This window comes from Bison bison, unplaced genomic scaffold, assembly GCF_000754665.1.
Source record: "Bison bison bison isolate TAMUID 2011002044 unplaced genomic scaffold, Bison_UMD1.0 scf7180017864117, whole genome shotgun sequence".
Taxonomy (NCBI): Eukaryota; Metazoa; Chordata; class Mammalia; order Artiodactyla; family Bovidae; genus Bison; species Bison bison.
The window spans coordinates 769,221-777,509 of NW_011494689.1; the positions used below are offsets into that span (position 1 = coordinate 769,221).

At 36.2% G+C, this 8,289-nt stretch overlaps 1 long non-coding RNA gene across 5 annotated transcripts in view; it reads left to right on the forward strand.

The window, feature by feature from the left end:
• Positions 1-7,877, forward strand: part of LOC104988208 — an 11,921-nt gene extending 4,044 nt beyond the window's left edge. For 3 of the 5 annotated variants that reach the window (XR_825216.1, XR_825217.1, XR_825215.1), the window contains 4 exons: positions 779-951; positions 4,416-4,488; positions 5,682-5,792; positions 7,029-7,877. This is a non-coding gene — a long non-coding RNA (uncharacterized LOC104988208). Of the gene's footprint in view, positions 1-778; positions 952-4,415; positions 4,489-5,666; positions 5,793-7,028 lie in introns of all 5 variants that reach the window. The other 2 variants (XR_825218.1, XR_825214.1) reach the window with 2 other exon arrangements.
• Positions 7,878-8,289: the final 412 nt, after the last annotated feature.

Below are 8,289 nucleotides of genomic sequence, written 5' to 3' on the forward strand. Positions count from 1 at the left end.
GGTCTGGTATTCCAATCTCTTTAAGAATTTTCCACAGTTTGTTGTGATCCACACAGTCAAAGGCTTTGGCATAGTCAATAAAGCAGAAGTAGATGTTTTTTCTGTAACTCTCTTGCTTTTTTGATGATCCAATGGATGTTGGCAATTTGATCTCTGGTTCCTCTGCCTTTTCTAAATCCAGCTTGAACATCTGGAAGCTCACAGTTCACGTACTGTTGAAGCCTGGCTTGGAGAATTTTGAGCATTACTTTGCTAGTGTGTGAGATGAGTGCAATTGTACAATAGTTTGAGCATTCTTTGGTATTGCCTTTCTTTGGGATTGGAATGAAAACTGACCTTTTCCAGTTCTGTGGCCACTGCTGAGTTTTCCAAATTTGCTGGCATATGGAGTGCAGCACTTTAACAGCATCACCTTTTAGGTTTTGAAATAGTTCAAAGGCAAAGGAGAAAAGGAAAGATATAAGCATCTGAATGCAGAGTTCAAAGAATAGCAAGGAGAGATAAGAAAGCCTTCCTCAGTGATGAATGCAGAGAAATAGAGGAAAACAATAGAATGGGAAAGACTAGAGATCTCTTCACGAAAATTAGAGATTCCTTCTCCACTGAGAGGTTAAAACAATCGGAATTTTTAGCTAAAATAACTGACAGTAAGTGGGAAATAAAACTTGAGAATCTGTTCTGGTAGTACAGCCTTAGAGAGCTGTCGCTAAAAGATGACTCTGCCAAGCAATTAGTTTAGCATTTACTTCATATTTGTATTGTTTTCCTTTTGCTTCAGGTTGAAGATGGAATCTACTGAGGAAGGAAAGCCTAGGTCTTCAGCACCACATGTGCCAGCCCAGAAGCAGCAGTGTGAAAACCTCTATAACATCTGGAGTCCCCTAAAAATTAAGGAGACTTTGATTTGGACATTCTCAGTAGGAATGGTTAAAGGCTAATGGGACCATAGAGGCAAGTACTTGAACTTTGACTAAGATATGATGCCTTAAAGTGTTCTGTTTTACATGTGCAAGTGTCTTTTCTATCTAAAAAGACAGGAGGTTCCTTGAATTATCATTGTATCCCATACTGTGGGATACACAGTAGGCACTGAGTAAATTGGAATGGGACTGAGCAAAACTGAGTGATAGTATGATCTTAAAATGGAAGCATCAGCTCATTCAGCATGATCAATCTGTGTTTTGTATCCAGCCTCATGAATCATCTGTTCACACGTAAAATGTACCTTTTGTCCTTTGAAGAACTTATTTCCACAAGAAGCAAAATGAGTGGGTCATTGATTGCCTGTGGGATATTTACAAAATGTTTACTTTAGCTCCCTAAGTAACTTAGTAAATGTACAATGGTCTTCATGTGGTGGAATGACACTTTATGAAGCATAACTAAAATCCTGCATGGAGTATCACACATTGGGAAAGGCATCATGTGCTACCAGGCAGGCTTTGTGCTATGTGCCACGGAAACAAAGACCAGGCCCTTTGCAATCTGGGTTTTGTTTTGTGAGATGAGACAAATAGGCAAGGTATACCTTTAAATCTATAATTATTTTTCCCATAAGAAGTACTTAGATGCAGACTTTTGAGGTGGACAATGTTAAAACTCTTACAATAAGAAATGGTGAAATTTTGCAGTGTCTGAATGCTTCCTATGTTCCCTTAGTTAATCTCATATTTTGCTGATATCCAAAACATTTGGAATAATTAAAGCACTATTCAAGTATAGGATAAGAACAAGTAAAATAACACTTTGATTATATCTCTGAGTTACTTAAAAATTTGTAGTTTATATCAAGCCTTATGAATCATCTGTTCACGTATAAAATGTACCTTTTGTCCTTTGAAGAAGTTATTGCCACAGGAAACAAAATGAGTGGGTCTGTTTCTTTCTGACCTACTGAGCCAGTATGCCATTCTTTTTATTCCCCCACTATGCCATTCTTAATACGTTTTAAAGCAAATTGTCGTTTGCAGTTCTGCTTCTTAGTTCAGGTAGTAAGGGGCATCAGTTCAGTTCAGTTCAGTCACTCAGTCGTGTCCGACTCTTTGCGACCCCATAAACTGCAGCACACCAGGCCTCCCTGTCCATCACCAACTCCCGGAGTTCACCCAAACTCACGTCCATTAAGTTGGTGATACCATCCAGCCATCTCATCCTCTGTCGTCCCCTTCTCCTCCTGCCCCCAATCCCTCCCAGCATCAGGGTCTTTTCCAATGAGTCAATTCTTCGCATGAGGTGGCCAAAGAATTGGAGTTTCAGCTTTAGCATCAGTCCTTCCAAAGAACACCGAGGACTATCTCCTTTAGAATGGACTGGCTGGATCTCCTTGCAGTCCAAGGGACTCTCAAGAGTCTTCTCCAACACCACAGTTCAAAAGCATCCTTAGTGAAGTGAAAATATGGAATTTTGACAGAATTGGGCTCATATCCCAGGTCTTAATAGCTACGTGGACTTAGGAAATTTATTTAACTTCTCTGAGCCACAAAATTTCCTTATAAATATGGGAAAAAAACTTCTGTTGTAAAGTTTGAAATGATTTCAGTAGTTCTTGACAGATTATAGGTAGGACTTTAAGAATGATAACTGCTACTTCCTTTTTTGTCAGCTTACGTTTATTCATACCCACAGTTTAAGGCACTGCTCTTCAACAGAACTTGAATGTTCTATATTCGTACTGTCCAGTTTGATAGCCAGCCATATGAGGTTACTGAGCAATTAAAATGTAACTGAGGAATTTAACTTTTAGTTTAGTTTAATTTAAATTTAGGCTGTAATAGGTGTTAACTATTGGACAGTGCAGTTACTCTTTTAGAGATATAGTTCATGTGTTACGTTATGTTAGTTTCAGGTGTACAACATAATGATTCAGTATTTGTATATACTGATATTAGGACATGATTACTACAATACATCTAGTTAAGATCCATCACCACATCTAGTTAAAAATTTTTTCCTCTTATGATGAGAACTTTCAAGATTACTCTCTTAGCAATTTTCAGATACATAGCAAATACTCTTCTAAGTGCAATTTTGAGACTCATTCAAGACCTACTATTTTTTATTCATGAAGCCTTCCTTGACCAATGATTCTTCTAAATATAACTTGGCTCTTTCTCCGACTTGTTTGGTACTTACCATGGACATTAATTTTTTCGTGTGTTGTCTTTCTAGCTAGGTTGTATTTGAGATTATGGAGTTTTAAATTTCCCCATTGCCTCATGAAAAGGAACATGAAAAAAATATAATTGTAATATTGTAGTTAATGATTTTATATGATCATTAAATATAATAGAAAGAAATTTTAACTAGTAATTAAGTGAAGAGTAGGGAATAATATAAAGGTTGTTTCCGGATGAGCTTTGTGTCTAGTCTGTTTCACCTAAAAATTCAGATTACACTCAACCTCTGGAAGAACAAATTGAGGCTTCTTTCTTATACTGCCATCTCTTGGCCAACTTATGCTCCAAGTGATGCTTATTCAATTTTGCTATGTCAAGGGAAGGTTTTCTTTAGTTTATTGTGATAAATACTTTAACAGAAGTAGAGGTTAAGTATAATTGACACTGGCTCAAATGAAATTGAAAGATACTTTGAAAAAAAAAAAACAAACTATTTTAGATTGCCTTCTCATTTATCTGATACTTAGCAGTTCTTGAAAGTGAAAGTCGGTCAGTTGTGTCTGACTCTTTGCGACCCCATGGACTGTGAATTTTCCAGGCCAGAATATTGGAATGGGTAGCCTTTCCCTTCTCTAGGGGATCTTCCCAACCCAGGGATCAAACCCAGGTCTCCTGCATTGCAGGTGGATTCTTTATGAACTGAGCTATCAGGGAAGCCCTACCGGTTCTTAGCTCCTTCCATTTTTTAATTTATTTTTTCTTTAAAGGATTTTGTGAACTTAATGATTGTGGTCACCCTGTGGTTACAAGTGTTTTCTGTAATCACATACCCTGTGAACTTGGAGAGACTGGCAGTAACTCATACCATTTATGCCCCATCTCCCTGAATTTGTTCCCATGGCTGCCATACTTTGGTTGCAACCATCACGGGGCTTCTTCTATTTGCATACCTATTCTCTTTTTGACTGTTGACTTTTATTAATGTAACCTTTCAGAGATTGGTTAGACTTACTGTATAGTTTTACCCAAACTTTTAAATTTATACAAATAGCAGAGCTTGTACAGAAGTCTTGCCCTAGTCTGATAATGAGTTTGGGCATTTGATGACGTTCTCCAAAATAGATGGGTCCATTTATATTGCTGAATGGAGATTCAAATAAAGAATGAATAGTTTTCTTTGAGTTAATTTTCCTTGAGGCTTTATGGGTGTGACTTGGTGTGGAGTAGGCTGGTGTGCATTCAAGTCTTGTAGTCATAACCTTTGTATATTTGTTTATTATTTAATTTTTTATTTTCCAGAGATGTCAGATGCTTGATAGATCCTGTAGTTCAACTTGATTCCTAGAGAGAAGCTGTTCATATGATATCAGAAGTAAGTGTAAAGAAAACCTTCATTTTTACCTCATTTGAGTTTCTAACCACCTCGCAAGTTTGGAGATTGAGTTTTCTTAGTGGTTGAAATTTGGTAGTTGAAGGGGCTCAGTGCTAACCTCGAGAGAGTTTGCCCGGTTTGAGGATAAGGACCTGGTGGAGACTTGTTCTTCAGCAGTCAGTCATTTGCAGTTTGCCGTGACGAAGTACAGGCTGAGCCTATGTTTCAGCTGACTGCCCTGATTGTTTTATTTATTTTTTATTTGACTGCACATGTGGCATGGGGGATCTTAGTTCCCAGACCAGGGGTTGAACCCATGCTGCCTGCATTGGTAGAGTGGAGTCTTAACCATTGGACTGCCAGAGAAGTCCTGACTGCCCTGATTGAACGCATGCTCTAAGCAGACTATAGCTAGCACAAGCACTTGGAATTGAATTCTATTTCTTGAAATTCTTAGTGGGATCTAGCCCATGATGTTAGGTAATTCTTAGATCTTTGAACTATGAGTTTGCTACTACAATGCTTGGTTGAGCTTTGATCTTTTGTTGTATCTCTTTGAGATAGAACTTGGGTCAAGAATCCTTAATCCAAAAATTCAAACACTACAGAGAAAACGCTGATAACTGGTATAATTCTGTTAACCACTTAACTTGACAGTATTAAACGAGTCACTATTTTGTTCGTTTATACACAAGATTAAGAGAACCCCAGAGTTGGTTAAATCAATTTTAAAATCAAGATGATAAAATGCAATACTATGTAATCACCAAAAATTATGGTACCAGTTTATCTTTCTTGAAATGGAAGAGTATTTATGATATATTAATCTAAAAGAAGTTACAGAGCAATATGTATAATCCTTTTTCTGCTTAAACAGTTTTATGTGCTTATGTTTACTTGAGAAATCATTTGAAAGGATATACTCCAATACTAGGGATTATTGTCTTTAGTATTGGGTTCTATGGATGATCTTGTTAACCAGTATTTTCTGACTTTGTTACATTCATCTATAATTTAAAGTTATTTAAAGCAGTCTAGATAGGACAGGCTTGTATTCTTGTACTTGCAAGTTTCAGCAGAGAATGGGGCAACGTATGAGTGTGAAATATAGGAAATACAAATATTTAAAAGCAGTGTTAAAGTAACATCAGCACTTGAAATAATTTTTTAGCTTTCAGTTCTATCTTTTGCAGAAATGAAATTTCAGGAAACTAGACTGGAGTCTCACTTCTTTCCCAGACCGGAACTCTTGGGAGCTGTAATCCTGGATATACAGTAGATAATAATAGCGTTTTTGTTTTATGGTAAGGCTTATGTTGAAATTGAAAAGCTTTGATATACATATGAATCTGTGGAAACAGCTTAGTGACTTCATAGCTAGCTTTTAAGGTGCTACAAATTTTATTTTTTAAAAAGTCAACTGAAGATGTTGAAAGGTGGCATAGCATAGTAGCTATACATGGCTTCTGAAGTCAGACTTGGTTCAAACCCACTCTCTATCACTTAAGCAGCTATGTAACCCTGGCAAGTTTCTTAATATCTCAATGTCGTAGGGTCTTTATATCTTAAAAGGTGATAATAATAGTACCTGACTCAAAGGAATAATACTTGACTTAGAAGATTAAATTAGATAATAAATGTGTGGGGCTTAGAACATTATTAACATATGGTAAGTGCTCAATATATGTTAGCTATTTTATTACTGGAGTCCATGTGTATATTTATCTTAGACTTTGTACTACCTAGCAATTTCTGACATATGCATAATAGTTATGAGAAATTCCTTGTTTTTATTGCTTATGTGCATCTTTCTGGCAGTTGGGCTATACCTCATTATCTTTACCCTTAGTACAGAGTCTAATTTAGTTCTAGTGTTAGGCAAAGTATGGTAATAAGGCCTATAGTGTATATCCCAATATCATTGTTTCAATAACATTTTCTTAATCTTTTTTTTGACACTAATTTATTTATCATCTAATTCCTTTTTTTGTCTGTCTGCTAGCTGGACCAGTTGATACTTAATGGTTCTTCTAGTTCTCGACTAACCCTTTAAAAATTTAGAAATGATAGTGATGTTTCTTAAAACATTTATTGAAGTGATTGGAGATAATCTTTGATGGCTGTTCCTCTCACTGCTTGGAGCCTTAAGTAGTGGGATTTTAGTCCATCATATATCTAAACTGACTTGTCTTCACTCAGGGCACCATGGGGACGGGTTGGCTGTCCGTTAGTGCCTTCTGATTTTTGCGGAGTCAAACAATTGTGAAGCAGGTGGTGACTCTAGATTAAGAATTATACTTGGGATTAAAAAACTCCATTAATTCGAAAACATGAGGATCTAATATATAGAGAACCTCCTGATTGCAACAGATTTGAATAGCACTGATCTAGGACTATGAAAGGAAGCACTCTAGTCATTTGATTCTAGGAGTTATTGAAACATACTCTGAAATCATTCATGTTTAAATTTTAAATGGTTTACTCAATTTTCTATTGAGTAGTTATTCACCTTTCTGTTAAAAATATCTTTTTCTCTGCAGTATGAAGGTGGATGATTCTTCAAATTAAAGGTGGACACTGACTTTTCTCACCAGAAATGGTTTATAAGAAATCAACTTGCAAAAATTTAGAGGCAATAAAAGAAAGAGTAAAATATTTTCTTCTATCATTGTTTGATTCTTTGCTAGATTGTAAGCTCCATGAAAGCAGGATAACTTGCTTATCTGCAATGCCTGACCCAGAATAGATACTCAAGAAATACTTGAAGTTAATTAAAATCTCCATAGAATTTTTTTTTTTAATCTCTGGAAATGATAACCATTTTAATGGCATTTCAACAAGATTACATGGAATACTTGGGACTTAAATTTTGACTTGATAAACTATGTGGATAGCAATGAGTCTTAATAATAACTTCTGTTATAATATGAAACCTATTCTTTAGAAACCTATAATATGAAACCTATTCTTCTGTTAAAGCAAATATAAATATCAAATTAGATTTAGAGTAGATGATGCTGACTACCTGAGATTCAAACATAATAGGAAGATTATTATTTCTGAAGCTCTTAGAGAAATGTGGTACATAATATAGCCAGTAAGTACTTATAATATCTAAACAAGATCAATATCAAACTTCATGGTAAAATACCAGTTAAATGGTATATGATAATGAATGCACAAATTGTGCTGTCAGAGTTTATCCAGACTTTTTATGTTAGGAAGAATGGATTGCTACTGCTACTGCTAAGTCACTTCAGTCGTGTCTGACTCTGTGCAACCCGATAGACGGCAGCCCACCAGGCTGCCCCGTCCCTGGGATTTTCCAGGCAAGAACACTAGAGTGGGTTGCCATTTCCTTCTCTAATGCATGAAAGTGAAAGGTGAAAGAGAAGTCGCTCAGTCGTGTCCGACTCAGCGATCCCATGGACTGCAGCCCACCTGGCTCCTCCATCCATTGGATTTTCCAGGCAAGAGTACTGGAGTGGGGTGCCATTGCCTTCTCCAAAGAATGGATTAAAGATCTGTAAATTGAAAGCAAAACTTCAAGCCTATATAAAAGCAAAGAATATGGCACTGTGACATTGGATTAGCCATAAGACAAAAGAAAAGACTGATAAATTTGTATACACTAAAATTCAAACTTAAGTTTGCATGCCATGTAACTGACAAAGGCTCCTTTTAAATCAAGAAAATGATCAAAGGATATGAATGAACAATTCATAGATGAGGATCCCTGAGTAGTCACATGAAAAGATGCTTAATCTAACTACTAATAAAATAACTTTACATTAAAACAAC